Source organism: Meles meles, chromosome 16 (genome assembly GCF_922984935.1).
Source record: "Meles meles chromosome 16, mMelMel3.1 paternal haplotype, whole genome shotgun sequence".
Classification (NCBI taxonomy): domain Eukaryota; kingdom Metazoa; phylum Chordata; class Mammalia; order Carnivora; family Mustelidae; genus Meles; species Meles meles.
In genome coordinates, this window is record NC_060081.1 from 33,768,537 (window position 1) to 33,790,078 (window position 21,542).

Below are 21,542 nucleotides of genomic sequence, written 5' to 3' on the forward strand. Positions count from 1 at the left end.
CATCTTTTCTTGACCAAAACTCTTCAAAGTGTAGGGATAGAGGGTACATACTTCAATATCATCAAAGCCATCTACAAAAAACCCATAGCGAATATCATTCTCAATGGGGAAAAACTGAGAGCTTTTCTGCAAAGGTCAGGAACACAGCAGGGATGTCCGTTATCACCACTGCTATTCAACATAGTACTAGGAGTCCTAGCCTTAGCAATCAGACAACAAAAAGAAATTGAAGGCATCTAAATCAGCTAAGAAGAAGTGAATCTACACTCTTTGCAGATGATATGATACTTTATGTGGAAAACCCAAAAGACTCCATCTCAAAGCTACTAGAACTCACACAGGAATTCAGTAAATTGTGAGGATACAAAATCAATGCACAGAAATCAGTTGCATTTCTAACACTATCAACGAGACAGAAGAAAGAGAAATTAAGGAGTTAATCCCATTTACAATTGCACCCCAAACCATAAGATACCTAGGAATAAATCTAACTAAAGGGTAAAGAATATGTACTCAGAAAACTGTAGAATATTCATGAAAGAATTAGAGGAAGACACCAAAAAAGTGTAAAAAAGTCCCATGCTCATGGATTAGAAGAACAAAAATTGTGACAAGGTCTATGCTATCTAGAGCAATCTACACATTTCATGCAATCTCTCTCAAAATACCCTCAAATTTTTTCAAATAAATGGAACAAATAATGTTAAAATTTGTATGGAAACAGAAAAGACCCTGAATAGCTGGAGGAATGTTGAAAAAGAAACCAAAGCTAGCAGCATCACAATTCCAGACTTCAAGCAATATTACAAAGCTGCAATCATCAAGACAGTATGGTGCTGGCAAAAAAACAGACACATAGATCAATGGAACAGAATAGAGAGCCCAGAAATAGACCCTCAACAGTATGGTCAACTAATCTTCAACAAAGCAGGAAAGAATGTCCAATGGAAAAAAGACAGCCTCTTCAACAAATGGCGTTGGGAAAATTGTACAGCCACAAACAGAATAGTGAAACTGAACCATTTCCTTATACCACCCATACAATAAGACTCAAAATGGATGAAAGACCTCAGTGTGAGACAGGAATCCATCAAAATCCTTGAGGAGAACAAGGGCGCAAGCTCTTCAATCTTTGCTACAGCAACTTCTTCCTAGAAACATTGCTAAAAGCAAAGGAAACAACTATTTGGGACTTCATGAGATAAAAAGTTTTACACAGCGAAGTAGATAATCAACAAAACCAATGACATCCGACAAAATGGGAGAAGATATTTGCAAATGATACATCAGGTTAAGGGCTAATATCCAAAATTTATAAATAAATTATCAAATTCAACACCCAAAGAATAAATAATCCAATCCAGAAATGGGCAGAAGACATGAACAGATATTTCTGCAAAGACATCCAAATGGCCAAAAGACACAAGAAAAAGTGCTCCACATCACTTGGCATCAGGGAAATACAAATCAAAACCACAATGAGATATCACCTCACACCAGTCAGAATGACTAAAATTAACAAGTCATGAAGTGAGGTGTTGGTGAGGATGTGGAGAAAGGGGAACCCTCTTACACTGTTGGTGGGAATGCAAGCTGGTGCAGCCACTCTGGAAAACAGCATGGAGGTTCCCCAAAAAATTGAAAATAGAGCTACCCTATGACCCAACAATTGTACTACTGGGTATTTATCCCAAAGATACAAATGTAGTGGTCCAAAGGAGCATGTGTACCCCAGTGCTCATACCAGCAATGTCCATAGTAGCCAAACTATGGAAAGAGCCTAGATGTCCATCAACAGATGAATGGATAAAGAAAATGTGAGATATATATATATATATATACACACTGAGCCACCCAGGCACCCCAAGATTTTATTTTTTGATGGCTGCAATAATAAATAATAATAAAATAAAATCTTGGGGTGCCTGGGTGGCTCAGTGGGTTAAAGCCTCTGCTTTTGGCTCAGGTCATGATCCCAGGGTCTTGGGATTGAGCCCCGCATCAGGCTTTCTGCTCAGCAGGGAGCCTGCTTTCCTATCTCTCTGCCTGCCTCTCTGCCTACTTGTGATCTCTGTCAAATAAATAAATAAAATCTTTAAAAAATGAAATCTTGCCATTTGCAGTGACATGGATGGAACTAGAGGTTATTAAGCTAAGCGAAATAAGTCAATTAGAGAAAGGCAATTATATGATCTCACTGATATGAGGAAATAGGGAAACAAGACAGAGAATCATAAGGGAAGGGAGGGAGAAATGAAACAAGATGAAACCAGAGAGTAATACATATCATAAGGGACTCTTAATTTCAGGAAACAGAGTTTGCTGAGTGGAGGGTGGTGGGAGAGATGGGGTGACTTGGTGTTGGATATTGGGGAGGGTATGTACTATGATGAGTGCTGTGAATTGTGTAAGAATGATAATTCACAGACCTCTACCCCTGAAACAAATAATACATTTTATGTTAATAAAAAAAAAAAGTGTATGCTCTGAGGCAGGTCTCCAGCCCAGGTCTGTGTCCTGATCACTGGCCGTTATGGTGTGGGGCCTCAGACAAGTTATCTAATCTCGCTGAGAGTTGGTTTCCTTATCTATAAAGCAATTCTCCTGTCAACTAAGCATCGGAAGGGGGCATGTGTGATAACACTCATGAAATGCCTAACCTATGCCTGGCATATGCAAACGCTTGGGAGACAATGGCCACTGTCACTATTTCTGTCCCTGCGGTAGATGCTGGGTGACTGCCCTGGCTCTGAGTGGCCAACAGTGGTGTTTTAGATGAGGGATACTCACCATTCCCCAAGTGCCTAACTTAAAATCATTTGCTTCTCGACCCCGATGTGCTTAAACCCTTAATTCACACTTCTTGATGGTGACAGACTACTATTATAATTCTATGTTGGGAGCCAAGGGGGACTCATTCTGAGTTAATATATATTTAGAGCCACAGCTAAGGTTGATTCTGCTTTAAGCCTTTCCCCATAGCTTTTGAGTTCTGTTAAGTTCTTGGGCCATAAAATTAGCTAAAATCACTTGCAAGCCCAGCTCCCAGAGTCCGTCTTTGGTTTCTTGGCTTGCGACACACCATGTCACACAGGATGGATGAGCACTTCTTTCCTCCCCTGCTGTAAGGCAGGAACTCCAGGAAGTCTATGCCAGAAGCTAGTCACCATCTTCCCAGTCAGAGCGGGGCTGATGCTTGGGGCACACCTGATTTCTGTCCTGGTCACAAAGAGTTAAAATCCTAACTCTAAGCCACCACTTCTCCATCACTTTCACCTTCAGTCAGACTGTCCCTATTTAAGGGAAAAAGCAGAATTTATCTAGGGAAGAGCTCACTTACTTGTGAGATATACCAACTCATTTTGGGGCCTCCTTGTTCATGAAGTAATGAGGAATGATAAAGAATTTTTGGAAAGAACTGGTCTTTCTCTGAGAAAGTCAATTATCATATGGCTTTACTTAGTTATGGAGCATAAGGAATAGCATGGAGGACATTAGGAGAAGGAAGGGAATAATGAAGGAGGGGAATCAGAAGGGAAGATGAACCATGAGAGTCTGTGGACTCTGGGAAACAAACTGAAGGTTTTAGAGGGGAGGGGATTGGGGGAAGGGGGAGCCTGGTGGTGGGTATTAAGGAAGGCACGCATTGCATGGAGCACTGGGTGTTATATGCAAACAATGGATCTTGGAACTCTACATCAAAAACTAATCATGCACTGTAGTGACTAACATAACATAAAAAAAAAAAAAAAGAAATTGTTCTTTCTCATGAAAAGCTGTTATACCAAGAATGGAAGCAAGCAGAACTCACCTGCACTTAACCAATCATGTGCTTAGAGAACTCGATATATAAATTAATTCAATATTCACCGGGACGATATTTTCTTGCCACTGGCAGGAAGAGGTTATATAATGCAGCACAGTAATGCAAGTGACTTGGATAAAGCAGGAAGACTCCTGTGAAGATGTGAAATTATAGGACAGCAGGGAGGGCTCCATGTACTCCCTGCATGTTGTGTTAGAACTCCTGAATTACAGGTTTATCCATCCTGGGGATCATGCCTGACACCCACAGGAAGATGGGTCTGGCCCAATTCCCTATGAGTCTTGAGCCAAGTTGGTCTCCTCTCCCATCTGAGATGGGCACCAGGGAATGGAAACAGCCAGGAAGTACTAGGATGTTTCCCTGGAGGGAGTGTACTATGTGAAGGCCTGGGTAGCACAAGAAGGGCCTGAGAGAGCACCCAGCATGGATTTCTGCAGACCAAATGAGTAGACCACAAGGCTGGAAGGATAAATCCTCCTGGGGGGGAGGTGGCAGGTGAACCCAAATAGGTCTTAGGGCTGAGAGTAGGACAGGTTGTTGAAGGTAGAGACCCAAGTCCAGGCAGAAGGTCTCCAGTCTGTTCTACAGACCAGCGAGAGCCCCTGCAGTCTGTGAGCTGGGGCCCTGCATGGGCTTATCTGTCTTGGCAGATTTATTAGTAATGGAGGCTCCAGAACAGGGTTATAGGCTGAAACATGTTTCATGTCTCAGAAAACAAGTCATGAGGCCCTAGAGTCAGACAAAGGGACTGAGGGAGGCACAATGAGGACAAGAGCTTTGTATAGAGAGACTTTGAGGATTCCCAGAGGATGTGGTGGGCAGAGTGGAGGGAGACTTGTATGTGGGCAAACACTACTTCTATGAAGAGAAATCAAGAGAACTCTCACGTAGCACCCAGACTATCCTAAGCATCTCAAGATTCACACATAAGAGCAGATTCTAGACAATCCTCCGTGATTTGTGCCTGAGAACACACCCTGGTCAGAAAATGTTCCTCTGACCCAACAACTGAGATGCTAGCTCCTCCTCCTGCTGTAATTGGACAGAAGGTCCTGCAGGGAAGAGAGAAACTTTCTCTAGAAGACCAAACTGCATGGAACAACTCCCTTTCATCCGTGGCACAAGGCCCCCTCCCTGGGAGGTGATAAGTCCAGCAAAGAACACCCACAGTTGCCTTAGTGGGACAGACCAGCGGCTGCACTCAGGGCTCTGGCTTCCTTTAGCCCTGAGCATGTCAGCTGAACTTTGGGCAACTCCATTTCTCATGATTCAACATTCATGCATAATAAATCATGCCATGCTGTCAGTGTTCCTTGCGAAACACCTTGCCAATTACCTAAAACCAGCTTAAGGGCAGGAGCAATCAGGCACTGCATAAATCTGAGCTGTTTTTGTGGGCGGTGCGTGTGACTCAGGCACCCTGCTGTGGAATCAGAGATGGCGCCATTATCAGAGGTCTAGCTGATTAGCACTTGGCTCCCTCTTGTGTGATGCTATCTGCATAGACCTGCTCCCAGGTGCCCTTGACAGGGTGATTCCAAATTGTTGTGTGGACACAGATGGCTCTGGAAGGAAGATTTGTCTCTTAGAAAATTCATTTGGTTTTCAAACTCTGCGTGTCATTTCCAAAGGAATGTGAGGCACTATAACAATCAAGCAAAATATTCAAAATCATCTCAGGAATGCAGATAATTTAAATTTAATTTTTATTTTTATTACAGATTTTTATTGATTTTAGAGAGAGAGAATGAATGAGAGAACATGACTGAGGGGGAAGGGCAGAGGGAGAAGGAGAAGCAGAATCCCTATTAAGCAGGGAGCCTGATGTGGGGCTTGATCCCAGGACCCTCGGATCATAACCTGAGCTGAAGGCAGACGCTTAACTGACTGGGTCTCCAAGGAACCTCGAGAATTTATTAAATTGAGCTCTATGAACAGTCTTAAGATGTTCACCTCTTTACCAAACTATCATGTCTCCACTGCATTTTAGGATTTCTGGGATGATCATAAAGCATTGCCAGTCTGTTTTGGGGGCTTTCTGTGCCTGCAAACCATGGCAGGACAACCTGGAAGCTCCTGTGACTCCCTTGATGATAAAGAAGAGACCACCAGAGACCCCATGTGGTGGTGGTAGGCCCTGCGGTCCTGGGAGGGGGCAGATGGCCTTCAAGGGTAGCAGCTTAGTAAGGCTGGGGGATAATGGCAGAATATGGGTAATGGAGAAGCCGTGGGGCTCATGCTTGTTTTAAAAATGCCCAGTGAGATTGAATGGAAAGTATAGTAGCAAGGAGGCTCCTGTCGGGTGATATCGTCCTTTTGGAGGTTGGATCTTGTAAGGGGAGCTCAGATAGGAAAGCTAAAGTGGAAAAGCTTTCTGGAGAGCCACAGCTGTGCTGAGATGCAGGATGGCAAGTGTCCAAGACATGGCCAAAGGAGGTGACTGGCCCCAACAGCAGCTGACTCATACTCATAAATTCACCACATATATTTTACTATGCCCCAGTGCACAGCCAGTTCTAGAAGACAACTCTGTCTGTGTATCTTGCTGCTGCCTAGTCCCCCGAGCAAAATGCAAGCATGTCATTCAAGAACTCATTGCTTCATCATTTATCTTTGAATTATTTCTGGGATAACCAGCCCCACAGCTCTTCCCTACCAGCTCAGGAGCTACCCCTGTGGGGCTCTCAGTTCTTGCATGGGCTTGCACATCGTGGCAATGCAAAGCTCAGGTGGACGGAGATACAGAGTGACGTAAACACATTCTGCAGTTGTGCTCCAAAGACTCCTTACTCTTGTATATACAACCTAGACAAGTTAAAAATTTAGAGGGCCTCATATAAGAAGAGATAGGAAAAATTAAGACAAGCAGTGTAATGTGCATGCTCTGCAGGTCATGGTACATGCTGGGCTCAGGGTAATTTTTTTTCATTTTTTTAAATTTATTTATCTTTTCAGCATAACAGTATTCATTGTTTCTGCACAACACCCAGTGCTCCATGCAAAACGTGCCCTCCCTATTACCCACCACCTGTTCCCCCAACCTCCCACCCCTGACCCTTCAAAACCCTCAGGTTGTTTTTCAGAGTCCATAGTCTCTTATGGTTCGCCTCCCCTTCCAATTTTTTTTTTTAATAAACATATAATGTATTTTTATCCCCAGGTGTACAGGTCTGTGAATCACCAGGTTTACACACTTCACAGCACTCACGATAGCACATACCCTCCCCAATGTCCATAACGCCCTCCCCCTCTCCCAACCCCACCTCCCCCCAGTTCTGTACCATTTTTTATGCAGAGGTGAAGATGGTAATGTTATAAGTACCTTTAAAATACAAGATTGGCCTGATGGGTGAGGTAGTCAGGTGACAGACTCTCTGACAGCGTTAGAGACTGAATTTCACTGATGTCAAAATGGGAATATCAGAGATATACAAAAAATGGCCCTAGAGTCCCAGGAGGATATAAAACGTGCTCATCAACCAATGACTCACCACAACCCTTCTTGAATTGGTATGTTCAGCTTGCATCAATACACATGTGAGCTGAAACAAAGGAAATTGCTGCCCTCTGTGCAAGCTGGAAATTACTGGTATGAATAGCAAGCTGGATCAGTAGCCTAGGCCTGTTCCCAGTTCAGACGAGAGGCAGGGGTATCCCACTGACCACCTTGACACACACTGACTTGAGGCCATCTGAGGCTAATAGGGGTTGTCCATGTAGCTGCATTTGGAGACACATGTGGTGACCCTTTTTTGCCTCTGTCATGGACCAGGGCATGCCTAGCTAGGCTGGACTCAGCACTCAACAGCATGGCCAAGGGCCACCGCACAAAACCAGGAGCCCGTGGTGCTGCAGGTCTGTGTTAGCTCTCAGGATGTCACAGGACTGGTGTAGGCACCTTAATCTTAAAAGAGATGCAAAAGAAACATGAACAGCCCTTCTTTTAGAGGCACACTACATCTTCAAAGCTTTATATACATCCTCTAAAAAGAAAAAGTTTACACATTTGGAAATGTAGTTTGAGGCAACCCATATGGCCAGATGGAAGAATGTGAAATTTAATACATTGAGATTTTAAACCTAGATTGAGAATCTGCTGGCATTGTCTGGCTCTGTCCTTGGACAATCAACATGTGGGTTTCTCTGCTACAGACAAATAATCACAAAATCAAGATACTAATTACTGAGATAATGCATCTTCTATATCTAAAAAAAAATCCCTGTAATGCACTCCAGGGAACAAAACAGACATGATGTATTTGTTCATTTATACACCGAAACTTGTTAAAAATCAGTAACTTTTATCCAACATTAGATTTTGGGGCGTGGGGGGAACAGCAAAAATCAGAAATCTGATTTGTCTTGGCTGCCCCAGATCATTAATATTTATATGGAATTGTTTAAGGTTGCAAAACAACTTTCAGAAGCTACAAACAGCATATTAAATGTGCATATGAAGGTAGAGATATCCATTGAGCAGGGGAGAGGGAGGGAGGAAAGAATGGAGGAGGAGAGAGGGAGAGAAGGGGAGAAATCTTTTGATGGTCATCAAACTTCCATTGCACATTTTCCTGATAGAAAGTAAGATATATCCATCTGATATAGTGAGCCCACTATTTTTTTTGTGTGTTTTTAAATCATTTGTCTGCAAAGTCCACTGTATTTCTGGGCCAGCCTAGGCTTTTGCAGCCATGGGTCTCCCTCCTCATAAGCTCAACTGACATGGCACTCAGCTTAGGAGACTGAGGTGGACTTGTTCCAAGTCCTTCCCATCCGTCTGTCCTTTGGTAGCATTTTCCTCCCCTTGTGATCCCTTCACTCCTGTTCCTCTGCACCCACTGGGACAGACCTCTTTTGCCAGGTCTTTTTCCTGGACTCCAGCACAGGTTTTGTGGCATTAGTGGTTACCCAGCTGAGCCCGAGAATCTCTACCTCTCTGCCTATTACCTTGGATGACTAGTGATTCTCAAGTGGAAATTTGGATCCTATGCTAACGCAGAATCTGCTAGTGCCCACAGATGCCTTCATTAGGTGATATATTCAGTTTACTATGAGTCAGGGGACATTTGAGATGATGAACTTGAGGACAAAAGAAAGGCATGATGAAGTGAGTGAAACACGGACTCCAAAATAAGTCGATGATTATGAATAGCACCATTTAGCATGTGTGGAATAGGCAAGGGTCCAGTTTTATGTAAATGCACCTGTTCTAAACACACAACTTTGAAGCAAAAAGAATAATGACCATTTCAGAAGTCTGTCCTCGTGACAAGGTTTAGACAGGAGAACAGGAAAATGCTGGTTTGTTTTGGTAAGAGAAGTGGCTAGAAAGATGGATAGGTGACAGCTTCTGAAAACACCCAGAGCATTTTTATTCAAACATTTGAAATGATCCCAGTCCATTTTCACACCAGTCAAAGGTTCGCTGTGACTATGCGTCTGGCTGATGGGAAGGTGGAGGGAGATGAATGGCCCAGGGTCTTCCTCCATCTATTTCCAGTGACCCCAAGGGTATACAAGAGATATCCACAGAGACCCCCACAGTGCCTGACAAATGTATCTGCTCACTTCCTTGCGAAATGATTTTTTAATCTAGAGATGCATGTATTTTAGAACATACTGTTTCCATTCTGTGCTTCCTGACTATTCTTCAGGTTGTAATTCCAACCTGTTACTCTCTGGCTTAAAATGCTCTGTTAACAGACAGACTCTCTGCTCTGCAGTCAAGGCTCTCTAGCCCTTCCCTGCCTTCTCAGTCCTATGTCAGTCGACTTCCTTCTGCAGCATAAAGCTGATGTCAGTGTGATTTACTCCTCCCCCCACCCTCAGCCACCTCTGTCTTTATTTTTTCCAGGTATGATGCAGGAACAAGCCAGATGGGGCAGAGAATTAACTCTTCCTGATAGCTGCTCCCAACCCATGACTGACGGCACCTCCTCCTGTCAGTGGAGTGTCTTGGAGGAGCAAGATGGGCTCTGTCTCCTAGAGGTTCCCCATGGGCTTACTGCTGTTGTCCACTGCCCTTCGTGAGACATGTCCCCAGAGGATTGTTTGGAGGCCTGATTTAGTCTCTGTCACGGCCAACTTCCCCCAGCTGTGTCTGAATACCCTTACGTGATACTACATTTATAAGCCACATGGCTCCTCTTTAGGAAAAGACCAAGCAGAACATGGGTGTGAACATCTCTGCATCAGACACAAATGTAACCAGGATTCAGTGAGCCTCTAAGAAGTGCCAGACCCTGTACTTGTTACCATTTACACAAGGATGTGATGTCCTCTGAGTGTGCGTAAGGCACAGATGGGCTTTGTCCCATTTTCTCACATACCTGTTGACTTCAGTAATTTTGTACTTGGTCACTCATGCAGAACAAAGAGCCAGTTGAACTTCCTGTTAGCACCAGAAGGAATGGGAATTCAAGCAACAGATAATCTAAGTTCTTCAACCAAGACTTCAATTTTCTAATTAAAAAATATTCCTTTTATGAAATAAATATATTCCACATATAAACAATTAAGGAGAGAGAGACATGCAGACTTCTACTTCTGGTAATGCCTCTAGTAACTTTTCTGCAGTAAACAGCTAAAAGCCCCAGAGCAAACATTAAAGAACATTTTTATAAGTATCAAAATATTGAAAAAAAAATGAGAGGTTATTAGCCAGAGAGAAGGCAAGAATCTGGAGAGGTAGACCAGGCACTTCTGCCCTGGTGATATTTGCTGACCCACAAGAGGAGCCTGAGAGGGAATGTTTTGGTTACTTTTGGGGCTCAGAGCCCACTAAAGACAGAGATCCTGGCAAACCAGCCCCTGCCACAAGATAGGGCACCAAAGAGCTGTCATTGAAGAAACAGTGAAGTGAAAGGATATCTGTTCTCTCCTGAATTACAGCCTGGCTTTGCGTCTACCCAAAGCTTGAGCTGGGGTGTCTGGGTGGCTCAATCAGTTAACTGTCTGACTCTTGGTTTCAGCTCAGGTCATGATCTCAGGGTGGTGAAATCGAGCCCAATGGCTGGTTCAGTGCTGGGCTCAGCGCTGAGCTGAGTGTGGGGTCTGCTTAAGATTCTCTCTTCCTCTCCCTCGGCCCCTACCCTGCCCATGAGCACACGGTTTCTTAAAATAAAATAAATATTAAAACAAAACCAAAACCAAAAAAAAAATGTTGAGTTTGGACTAAGGTGACCCTGAATTCTTTGTGCCCCAAGTCCTAACAAAAGCAAAGAAATACCTATCTGAAACAAAGTGGCATCCTTCTAATCCTCAAAATATGCCATTAATACCTTTTAAAAACATTTTATTTATTTATTTGACAGAGAGAGAGAGCACGAGCGAGCGCACAAGAAGAGGGACCTGCAGGCAGAGAGAGAAGCAGGCTCCCCACTGAATAGGGAACCCTAAGCAGGGCTCAATCCCAGGGTCCTGGGACCACAACCTGAGCTGAAGGCAGATGCCCAACTGAATGAACCACCCAGGCATTTCTCCATGAATACCTCCCCCCACAATAATGACCAGCATACAACAACAAAAGTCTAAGAACATATGTCATGAGTAAGAACAAAGAGAAGTTAAAAAATAGACTCACAGGATTCCCTGATGTTATAATCATTAGCCATAAACTATAAAAGACCTCTGCTTACTATGTTCAAGAAAATAAGAGGTTTAAAATTCTGGCAGCTAATCACTATAAAAAAAGTGTTATAGCAGATCTGAAAAAGAGGAAACAAATTCTAAAGCTGCATTAAAAAGAAAAAGAATATTCTAACTTGGTGAATGGTTTATCAGAAGCTTCACTACAACTAAAGATGGAACTGCCACCCAGAATTCCATATCTAGTGAAAACACCTACAAGAACGAAATTAATAAAATGGTATTTCCAATGACACAAAACAGATAGAATTTCACCAGTGACCCATATTCAAGGAAATTCTAAAGGATGTTCTCTAGATAAAAGGAAAACCATGCAAGCCAGAAGGTCAAGGATTCAGGAAGAAACAAAGAATGAAGTGGAGGACGCGGATACAAGCAAATAAATATTGACAATATAAGACAGTAACAATAATATCTTCTTGAAGGCACATCTGTTGACCCACCCTTCTATGTATATACAAAAAGGAAATAAGGCCCAAATTCATACTTTGAAAACATTAATAAATTTATCATGTAGATGAAACTGACAAAATTCTAGAAAAATACAACTTTCCAGAATGCAACCTAACTTATCCATGTTAAATACATTAAATCAGTAATTTAAAACCTTCCTCCAAAGAAAGCTCCAGGCCCAGATGGATCCACCAGTGAATGTCATGAAAGGGACAGCAAATAAATAATTTCAGTTTTATATAAACTTTCAGGGAACAGAAAAACAAAGCAATGAATGCAAGCTCGGTTTAACATTTTTCAATCAGCCAATGCAATTCGCCTCATTGTAGGTTGAAGGAAAACACTCATATAATTTTTTCATTTGCGCAAAAAGCGTTTGACAAGTTCAACATCCTCTCATGATTAAAAAATAAGATATCTGAAAGCTCTTATGTCACTATTAAGGTTGGAAATTTTCCTTTAGACACCTGAGACACTATAAGGATGTCACTTATACTGATCACAACTTTTGCAAGTGCAGTCAGGAAAGATAAAGTAATGAGAGCTTGGGAAAGTAAACACAGGGAATAAATAATAAAGATATGCAAAGAAAGGAGCCCTATGGAAGTCATGACCATACTCACTGGTGGGGTCAGGGGCCAAGGTCAGAAGGGAATGCGGCAGGGGGACATGGAGGTATTGTATTTCTTGACCTAGCTGATGGTTACTTGGCCACCTGCTTTAGACTAGTTAGTTAAGCTATGCTGTTATATATGTGTACTGTTCTGAGTGGTGTCTTCAAACTAAGAATGGTTTGAAAATCACGTTCACATTAATGGTGTTAAAACAAACACACAAATAGGGGCACCTGGCTGGCTCAGTTGGTGGAGCATGCAACTCTTCATCTCGGGGTTGTGAGTTTGAGCCCCATGTTGGGGGTAAATATTACTTAAAAATAAAATCTTATAAAACCCCAAAGAACACACACACACACATACAAAAAACATGAAAAATAAACACAAACACACTTGTGCAAAGGAGAGAAAAGCCAGTCATTGCCTGTATTTGGAGTTATTTTCTTTCCAGTCCCTTTTGGTTTTTCTGACTTTCAAAAATGTATAACAATATATCCCACACATGGAGAGCTAAACATTGTAATAAAGGAAGACTTAAAAAAGGAATCAGTTGACTGATTCTTCCAACAAACAACAATGGGATAATTTTTCAAGCCACAAACTGGTTCTTGCTGGAAGGATAAATGGGGACTGATAAGAAAACTAATAAAAGATAATTTTTACATGGGAACTCAAATCAATCAACATTAAATTAAAAAAAAAATGGTCAGGGATGAGACTGAATTAGTACTTCTCAGTACCAAATGCCAGTACAGAGGAACTCTCTTTGTGTTGCAGTGATTCCTTACAGCCTCACCCCCAGGAACATTTTGGTGCCAATGAACCTGCTATTGTGATCCTGAATAAACAAACTTGCTAAGCTTCTGCTTCCTTCCTTCCTTGCTGGGCCCAAGAGAACCTGTGTCTTGGCCAGTGGTTCTCATGAGGGTGAAATGTTATCCATGCCTCTGCAGAAGTGGCTCTGAGTGTATCTGAAAGATTCATAGCTAGCACAGACCCTGATGTGAACAGGGTCTATCCACCTTTGCCAGCTGTGCAGTGGTGATAATACTGCCACCTCATTTTATAGGGCCTTTGTGAGAATTAGGCGCCCATAAAGCACTTTACACCCTGCCCAGCTTGAATTTAAGGCAATGCTTTTACTGAAGTTCTCACTCCATGGAAGTACTCTTGCCCAGTACAGGATAAAGGCTGGACGTCAGCTTATTATACCACCCACTTTCCTTTTGGTGTCAGGTCAGTGCAGACCACAGAGAATCTTCCTGCTACATTGTCAGTGCTCCTGTGTCTGTGGAGGAGGGGCAGCCCTCGGGCAATAACAGGGGATAGAACCTCAGGTTGCTGATGCCCAGGTGACTAGCTCAGCACCTGTGCTTCCTGGAGAAGGGACAGGAGGAGGGGCATGAGACACATCTCCTGCAGCTCAGAGTCCCTCAGCCTCCTGCCTCAGGCTGGTCACTGTCTGCTCTGGCCCAGGCCTTTCCCCCACCACAGCCCAGGCAGGCATGACACTCCACCTGTGCAGGCTATGGGAGTGGGACAACACTCCCTCTCCAGTGGCCACTGCCAGAATGGTCCTATGAGCTGGGAGGTGGTAACCAGCATGGTAAGACACTTCTATTTCTTTCCTTCCTTCTATGCATCTTTTCCATTCCTCCCTTTCACTGTCTTGGGATTGTACTTCTAAATAAAGCATTAACACCCTGACCTTGCTGTAGGTTCCACGTCTAGGGAGCCTGGGGCAAGTCCAGGAGGGTGACAGATTTTCTGCTTGGTGCCCATCAGCCTGCTGCAGTGGTGTTAGGCATCTCCCAGGGCCGCACAGGGGAAGCAGTAGCATGAGGCATTCCAGCTCCCAGGCCTGGGCCAGGGCCTCGGTCATCCACTGCAGCAAAGGCTCACTCTCTCTCAGCCCAGCATCTCCTGGAGAATAAGGCCAAAACTGATACACTGTCTACATAATAACTGTAGTTCTTTCAGAATCAGCCATAATGAGGAACGGGGCAGTCCCTGGAGAGGTTGAAGCATGTCCTGAAATATTAGAACAGAAACAAGGAAAAAAACACACACAGCCTTTTCTACAACATAAAGCCAGAATCTCTTCTGCACACACTATTTCTTCCCTTCAGCTTGCATTTTTAGCTGCAGACAAATGCACAGTGGACATCCATCATCTGTCTTCTGAGCAATGCTGCCAAGGTAGCTCCTCCAAGTGCATCCTGGAAGACCTTGAGAGACTTTGGGTGATAGGCTGGGGGTAAGGAAGGAAGGAGGAGCAAATTCAGGGCCAATCCCTTCCTGATCCATGGAGGAAACAATACCATCTCCTTCAGCATGCCCCAGACACCACATGGACCTCTCTATGGTGTTGTGAAGCTCCCTGCACCCCAGCAACAAGGGCTACTACTCCTTTGCCTCCTGCATGAGCCACACATGTGGACAGGGAGTGACACTGGGGTGCCCCGTCGTTGGCACAGAGACTAATCATGTAAACATGAAGGTGACCAGTTGATGGTCATATTGACGTCTGGGTGTGTGTGGGGGGAAGAGCAAGGACCCAGAAATCACATGGAGGTAAACACATGCGTGGGCACTGTGAAGAAATAATGTAGCAAAGAAAAAGGTGTCTTCACATTTAATCATCTCTCCAGGTGGCAAATAAACACACACACACACACACACACACACACACACACACACACACACAGATACACAACATGGGAATCATTCCAGATGCAAGAGGTCAAAAGTCTAGGCAATGAGCAGAAGTCCCTAACAGTTTCCTGCTTCATATTTTGTCATCTGACCAATCTCACATTTTTCTAAGAGCAATCAGTTTGTTCTTTTGATGTCAATAAAGTGGAAGATGGGACAAGTCATCCAAGTCCTGATGGCCCCATGGGTTGGTCCTTTTAGCTCCAGTAGAATGGTGGCTCAAGAACCAGCTACGAAAGTGAATCCAACAAATGGCATTATTTGGCAGTCTGCAAAAGAACTGTGTCCTCACCCTCTTTGAGAGGCATGTCTCGAGAGTGACTACAGAAAAGTTTAGGGTCTTTCTGGGAAACGGGGTGAAACATGGACAAGAATCCTATGAATCAGCTGTAATCAATTAGTATTGCTATCCAAGTTGGAGATTGAGGAGAGAAGCATTTCATTCCTGTTGGACAGTGATGCTGTCCCTCATGTCTTTTACCAGGGCTGATCTGAGCAACAGGTTTTTATGCCCCAAATGCCATAATTGTTTTCCTCCACCTTTATAAAATTTACACAGTCACTTATTCAGAGGGAAAAAGACAGTTTACAATGTACTCGACTTGTGTTTCTACTCTGCTAGAGAAAGTCAAATTCAGGAAAAATAGTAAGTGCCTTTAGTATATATTACTACTAAGGATTGCCTGGTTCTCTCCCATAATTTAATATTATCCAGTCCTACTGGAGTCAGATGGGGAAAGGACAGACACATCCCTAAGAGCTATTATCAGGGTTGCTATTTCAATGAGAAAACAAGAGGGGAGGATTCTATGGTCCAGACCACTGCTGGATGATCTATTCCTGGATGATTATACCAGTCTCCAGCAAGGTGTCCCAGCTTCTACCTTCGTCCTCTACAGGCTCGCTTGATAGAATATACACAGGTGGTGTCTTTCCTCTGCTCCAATACCCCAGTGGCTTCACGGCCCAAATAAAAAGCCTGAGTCACTGTTACAACCTAAAAGGCAATCTGTGAAGTCTGCCCCCATGTGCCCCTCTCTTGGCTCATTTTCTCTTCCACACCCAGAGGGCACCTGCTGTAACCACACTGGCTTCCACATCATTCCCTGTGTGCACCAGGCATGTTCCCCACTCTTGGCCTTTGCGCTGGCTGTCCCTCTGCCTGAGATATTCTTCCTCAAGAGGTCCACATGGTCAGTCTGCAATTTCTTCATGAAACAGCACTGCCTCAGCAAGCCCTTCCATGGCCACCTATTTAAAAATGTATGCTCCATATCCATTTCCTACTTAATTTTTCTCTCGTATAATGTATCTCTATTGGACACTCCGTAAGCTTACGTTTGCGTGTTCTCCACTTTTCTTCATGAGAATGCTGGCTCTGTGAAGGTGGAGTTCTGTTTTGTTCACCGCAGCATCCCTGCACGCGGGGCAGGGCCTGGCGCATAGTAGGTGCTCAATAAATAGCAGATGAATGACTGTATTTAAGGACACTCTTAGAGGCTGGGTTGTACTCTCATTCTTCTATTTTTTCATATAGAGAGATTCCTCTTTTTTCTCCCTAATTTGTCTAATTCCCTTTGCTGGTGCTATCCATAAAATTCATAATCAAAGGGTTTTAATACCCCTTTCTCATTTAATTTCTGTTACAATGTTGCAGTTAGTAAAAGAAAGAAACATTTTATAAAATGGAATGAAATCAAGACATCATAACTACTGGAATGCGGGAGATGTTTGCCTCAGAGGCAGCCCATGCACCCCCCAGCCTGCCTGGGGCTCAGGTCCAGACCCAAGGCCTCCTGTGGGAGCATTCTCAGCCTCTGTCTTGCTAGCACCTGCCCTGTGGGAATGAGTAAAGGTAAAGGTACTGAGGGCAAGCACCATGATCCTGTCTAGAATGGACCTTTCTTTCTTACTACAACATGCTTTAAGCGCGGTAAGGCATGGTGGATTTAGAAACAAGTACTGTAATACTATTTTTGTTTGCAAAGAGATAAAAGTCAAAACTATATTGCAGAAGATTAGGTGTTAAGGGTTAGAAATATTGCTATTTACCTCATGTACCCATACTTGCTATCTCTCCAATTTCTATACATCATTTAACCCTTTGAAACTTCAGTTTTCTCATCCATAAAATGATAACAACTGCCCACCTTTCAAACTCATTACAAAGATTAAATGAGAAAAGATGCACTCAGTAACCAGCTCCCAGTAGGCACTCAGCAAATTAGGGCTTCATTTCTATCCTCCACATTATTCAGAAGCCCTGGTTCCTAGGTGGAGCTACAGAGACACTGCACACGACTTCCCGCCCTATGATCTGGTTTATAAAACCTGCGTGCATTGAAAGCTGGGTCGGACAACTGATGCAGCTGGAGTGAAACAAGGCTGTGGACGAACGCCATGCCCCTCTCCCCACTGGCCTCCACGTGGACTCTTGAGTTCTCCATCCCCGTGGGCCCAGGCAGCTGCCTCCTCCAGAGGTGCCCTGCACCAGGCCATACCAGTAATTTCAGCTCACGACCAGACACCCCTGGCCTTAGGACAACATCCGACTTCACTGAACCCCGATTTCATGGCCCACAGAATGGTATGATGGCAGTGCTGCGTCACAGATGCCCTCTGCTCAAATGCAGATTACCAGGCCCTTCCCCCGATGCTCTGACCCAGCAGGTCTTCGGTGAGGTCAGGCAATATGCATTGCAAATTGTGCTGGTGTGTTGATGCTGCTGGTCGGGACCAGGCCCCGAGAAAGCGTGTGCACAGTATTGAACGTGGGACCAGCACCTATGACGTGCTCAGCAGCTGTCACCTAACACTGGCTAACACCTTCAGTACTATTGTTCCTATTACTTAACTAACCTTGTTTGAATTATAAAATCTGTCGGAGAAAATATCCTCTGTCTCCTTCCAGGTCTCCCTTCACGAGGGACCCACATGTGTATAGACAACTGGGATTTCCAGTAGAGCATGGTCAGCCCCTGATACTTTGCAGGAACCTTGCAGGGACCATCTCTCCATGTTCACTTCTCTGGCCTAGCTGGCTACACACTGTAGGCTATTCGGATACCATTTTCTGGATCAGGAAACTGAGGTGTGGTAAAGTTGCCTGCTGACCTGGACCCAGCTGGAATAAGGCAGAATAAAAAATAAGCCAGGTTTTATAAGTCCTATTTTATAAGTCCTTTTATAAGTCCTATTAATTCTCCTCCCCACTGCCCTGTGTCATCTATTCATTGAGATTTGCTTTGTTTTGTTTGCCTGGAATGGACTCACACATTTCTGAATGGCTTACTGAGTGATTATTTTGACAACGCACAGACATGATGTAATTGTCAGTGACTACACTGAGATCTGATCTATGAAAAAAGGAAAAGAAATTACCCCAAATCACACTTATGTGTCAAAGATTTTCTTGTGAACAGCATTTGCAATGTAAGGGTCCTATCTTCCCAGATGGCGGTGACCTCCCTGCCTCAGTACCCCCACACCTGAGGGCAGCAGGAGGCCCTGGGAGCAGCCCACAAAGGACCCTGGAGAAATGGGCTTGGCTCTGGGCTCTCCTCTCTCCAGTGCATGCAGGGAGAGCTCCCAGCTGGCTTTGCTCAGGAAAGCACTGATTTAATCAAGTGTAATGACTCTCAGAGTGTCTGTTCTATGGCGTGCCCCATCCTCTCCCCTCCAATGCCTGCTGCAGATTTTGTGTCTGCAGTTGGGCTGAAGAGACACACAGAATGCCCAGCAGCCTGATGGCTGGGCTGGAGCACCAAGTGCCCGGGGCTGGGTGTCCCCCAGACCTGCAGGAAAGCCCTGAGCTGCCAAAGCTCTAGGCTGTCAAGCAGCAAGCGCTGTGGGGAGAAGGTTCGGGACACAGGTCCTGTGAAAGGCACTAACCTGCAGAGAGTTCTCCAAAAGATGTAGTACCCTTTCTTTGCTGGGGTTCCAGTGAAGGAAATCCATGCTCACAGTACTAGGAAAAGAAGGACTGAGAGCCTGGGAGTTGGAGGGACCCCGGAGCCTGTCCTCTAATTTCAGTGCTGCAGGCAACCCCTCAACTCCTCAAAAGTATTTGCTTTTCACTTCAGAGCAGTGTGACCAGAGGGCTCCACAGACACTGCATTTCACATTTGTCGTGAAATGAATAATCAGAATGGTCTTTACCACCAAAGGTGTTAACCATCATGACGCATCAGGCCCAAGTAAGAGGTTCTTAAGGTGTGAAGAATAAAATTACTTTCTGAGAAAGAACCTAAATGCCAGCCTTGACAGTTGTGTTCCTGATATTTATTATAGTGACAATCTTTCAGACAGAGACCCTGTGCACAGTTTGTCCTGCTCCAGAGATGGGGCCTCACCTAGGATGTGGAGTAGCCAAGACAGGGCAGCCTCTCCAGCCTTTCCCTGTGGCCAGTCATTTACCAGAGCTCATTTCTGCCCAGTGCCCTGTCTGCACATTCACGCTGATGTCGGCTGCCACACCTTTGAGCAGGTAACATCTGCCCCCATGGAATCCAAGGGAAAAATATCCCACTGTAAAATTTGGCAATCAAAATAGAGCTCTGATGTCCATGGTACTTCCCAACAACCCCAGACAAGGTAGGTAAAGGACTTTCTCAGCTGGGTTGACCCAGGAGGCTAAGAGTGACCTGCCCCGCCTGACCACTATAGTTGGCGGGACTGGGATTCATGGGAGAAGGCTGAAGTCACACATACCTCTCATGGGAAAAGCCTGAGTTCCCTGTGATGTGGGAGAAGCTGGTTCTCTATGCCCCACACTCCTGTCCTTCCTTTTCTAATAGTGAGACTACCCTGGCCTGTTTGCATCATGTTCACACACGTTCTGGGTGCAGTTTACACAGGAGAGGACAGGCTCTGGGCCTGGGGGATCTTCTTCAGAGCATGTTCTGCACACTGAGGGCATCTGTGTACACGTCCGTCTCCGAGTCCCACTGTGTGTCCCAACCCTCGCCCATGTAGTAGTGCCCATGTCCCCTTCTTGGGGTCGAGGTAAACCCAGGTCTGACTCCCACTGCACAGCTTCCCAGGCCTCTGCCAGACCTGGAGTCTTGTTCCCTGGCCCATGCCTATTTCCCCAGAGAAGGGTGTTTTTGGCATTTGTAGGATAAACTCACAAAAGTGAAGGTCAGACAGACCTCCCAGGCCAAGCTGGATAAGGAGCAACCGCTCAATACAACTCCAGCAGGGCAGGACTGCCCCATCCTCCATCTCGCCCCACATATTGGATTCTAGAATCTGGACCACAGAGCAGGGCTGGAAGGTGGGCCTGCTTCATTACTTCCCGGAAGGGTCTCTCCAAAGTCCCTGCTAAGAATCATCAGTTCTCAGGGGTGTTCACAGCTCTTCCCTGCTCCTCTGTGATGTCACAAAAGGAAGGAGGAGAGAAGGGAAAATGTATCAAGGGACTCTCCTCTCACCAAACAAAACGAGGTCAGCAAAGAACCCTGCAAAAAAGCAGTGAGAGGTCACTGCTGGACTCAGCCAGGAGACCTGTTTTCAAGCCAGGAGAAATAAATGTTTCCAACCCAAGACCTGCCAGAGCCCCAGAACCCTAGAAGCAGGAAAGGGAGCACTGGCTGCTGAGGGATGCTCGGCATGACCCAAGGACACATATGATTGTGGGCTCTGAGCTCACCCTGCTGATCCAAGGAGCCGCCTCCCTATGATCAGCTGGGATGATGGTGTGGGTGTGGGGATGCTGAAACACTCTGTGGCTGGCAGACTAACAAAAGCCGGGACAGAGACTGTTTCTGCGTGAACACTCGTCATTTGCTAAAGAACATCTTTCAAAGCCTGGCTTCCATGAAGGCACAACAAGAAGGATGCTTTGCATGAAAAAGGCCTGGTATCAACCCCCAGAAGCCCTCATGCTGAAGGAAGGAGCGCAAGATTCACCATCAGATGGGCTATGTCCTCCAGCAAAACGTCAGCTAGGGAGGGGCACACACGGACTGCTGGAAACTAGAACCTGTTTTATATGTATGAGACTGTCTGCAGAGAGATCGACCCCCATGCCCCACCTACTTTCCCAGCAAGTCTAGGGCGCCTCCCAGGGCTGAGTCCATCCCACATGCTGGCAGGAGGGCAGAACTCCCAACCTGCTTTTGTCAGGAAGCCCCCTTCCTGAGGACAGCCTGCCTTACCCTGGGGGCCATGAGGCAGTCCCAACAGGCTGAAATGAGGCCTCCTGATCCCTCTGGTGGGCCTGTCCTCCATACAGTGCAGGCCACGTGGGAAAACCTGAGTTGCACAGTCTTCTCAGGCTCTCCTCC

General features: G+C 45.0%; 1 protein-coding gene across 3 annotated transcripts in view; it reads right to left on the reverse strand.

The window, feature by feature from the left end:
• SYNDIG1 (synapse differentiation inducing 1) overlaps positions 1 to 21,542 on the reverse strand; it is a 191,311-nt gene that overhangs the window by 47,251 nt on the left and 122,518 nt on the right. The gene's annotated exons all lie outside the window — the stretch shown is intronic.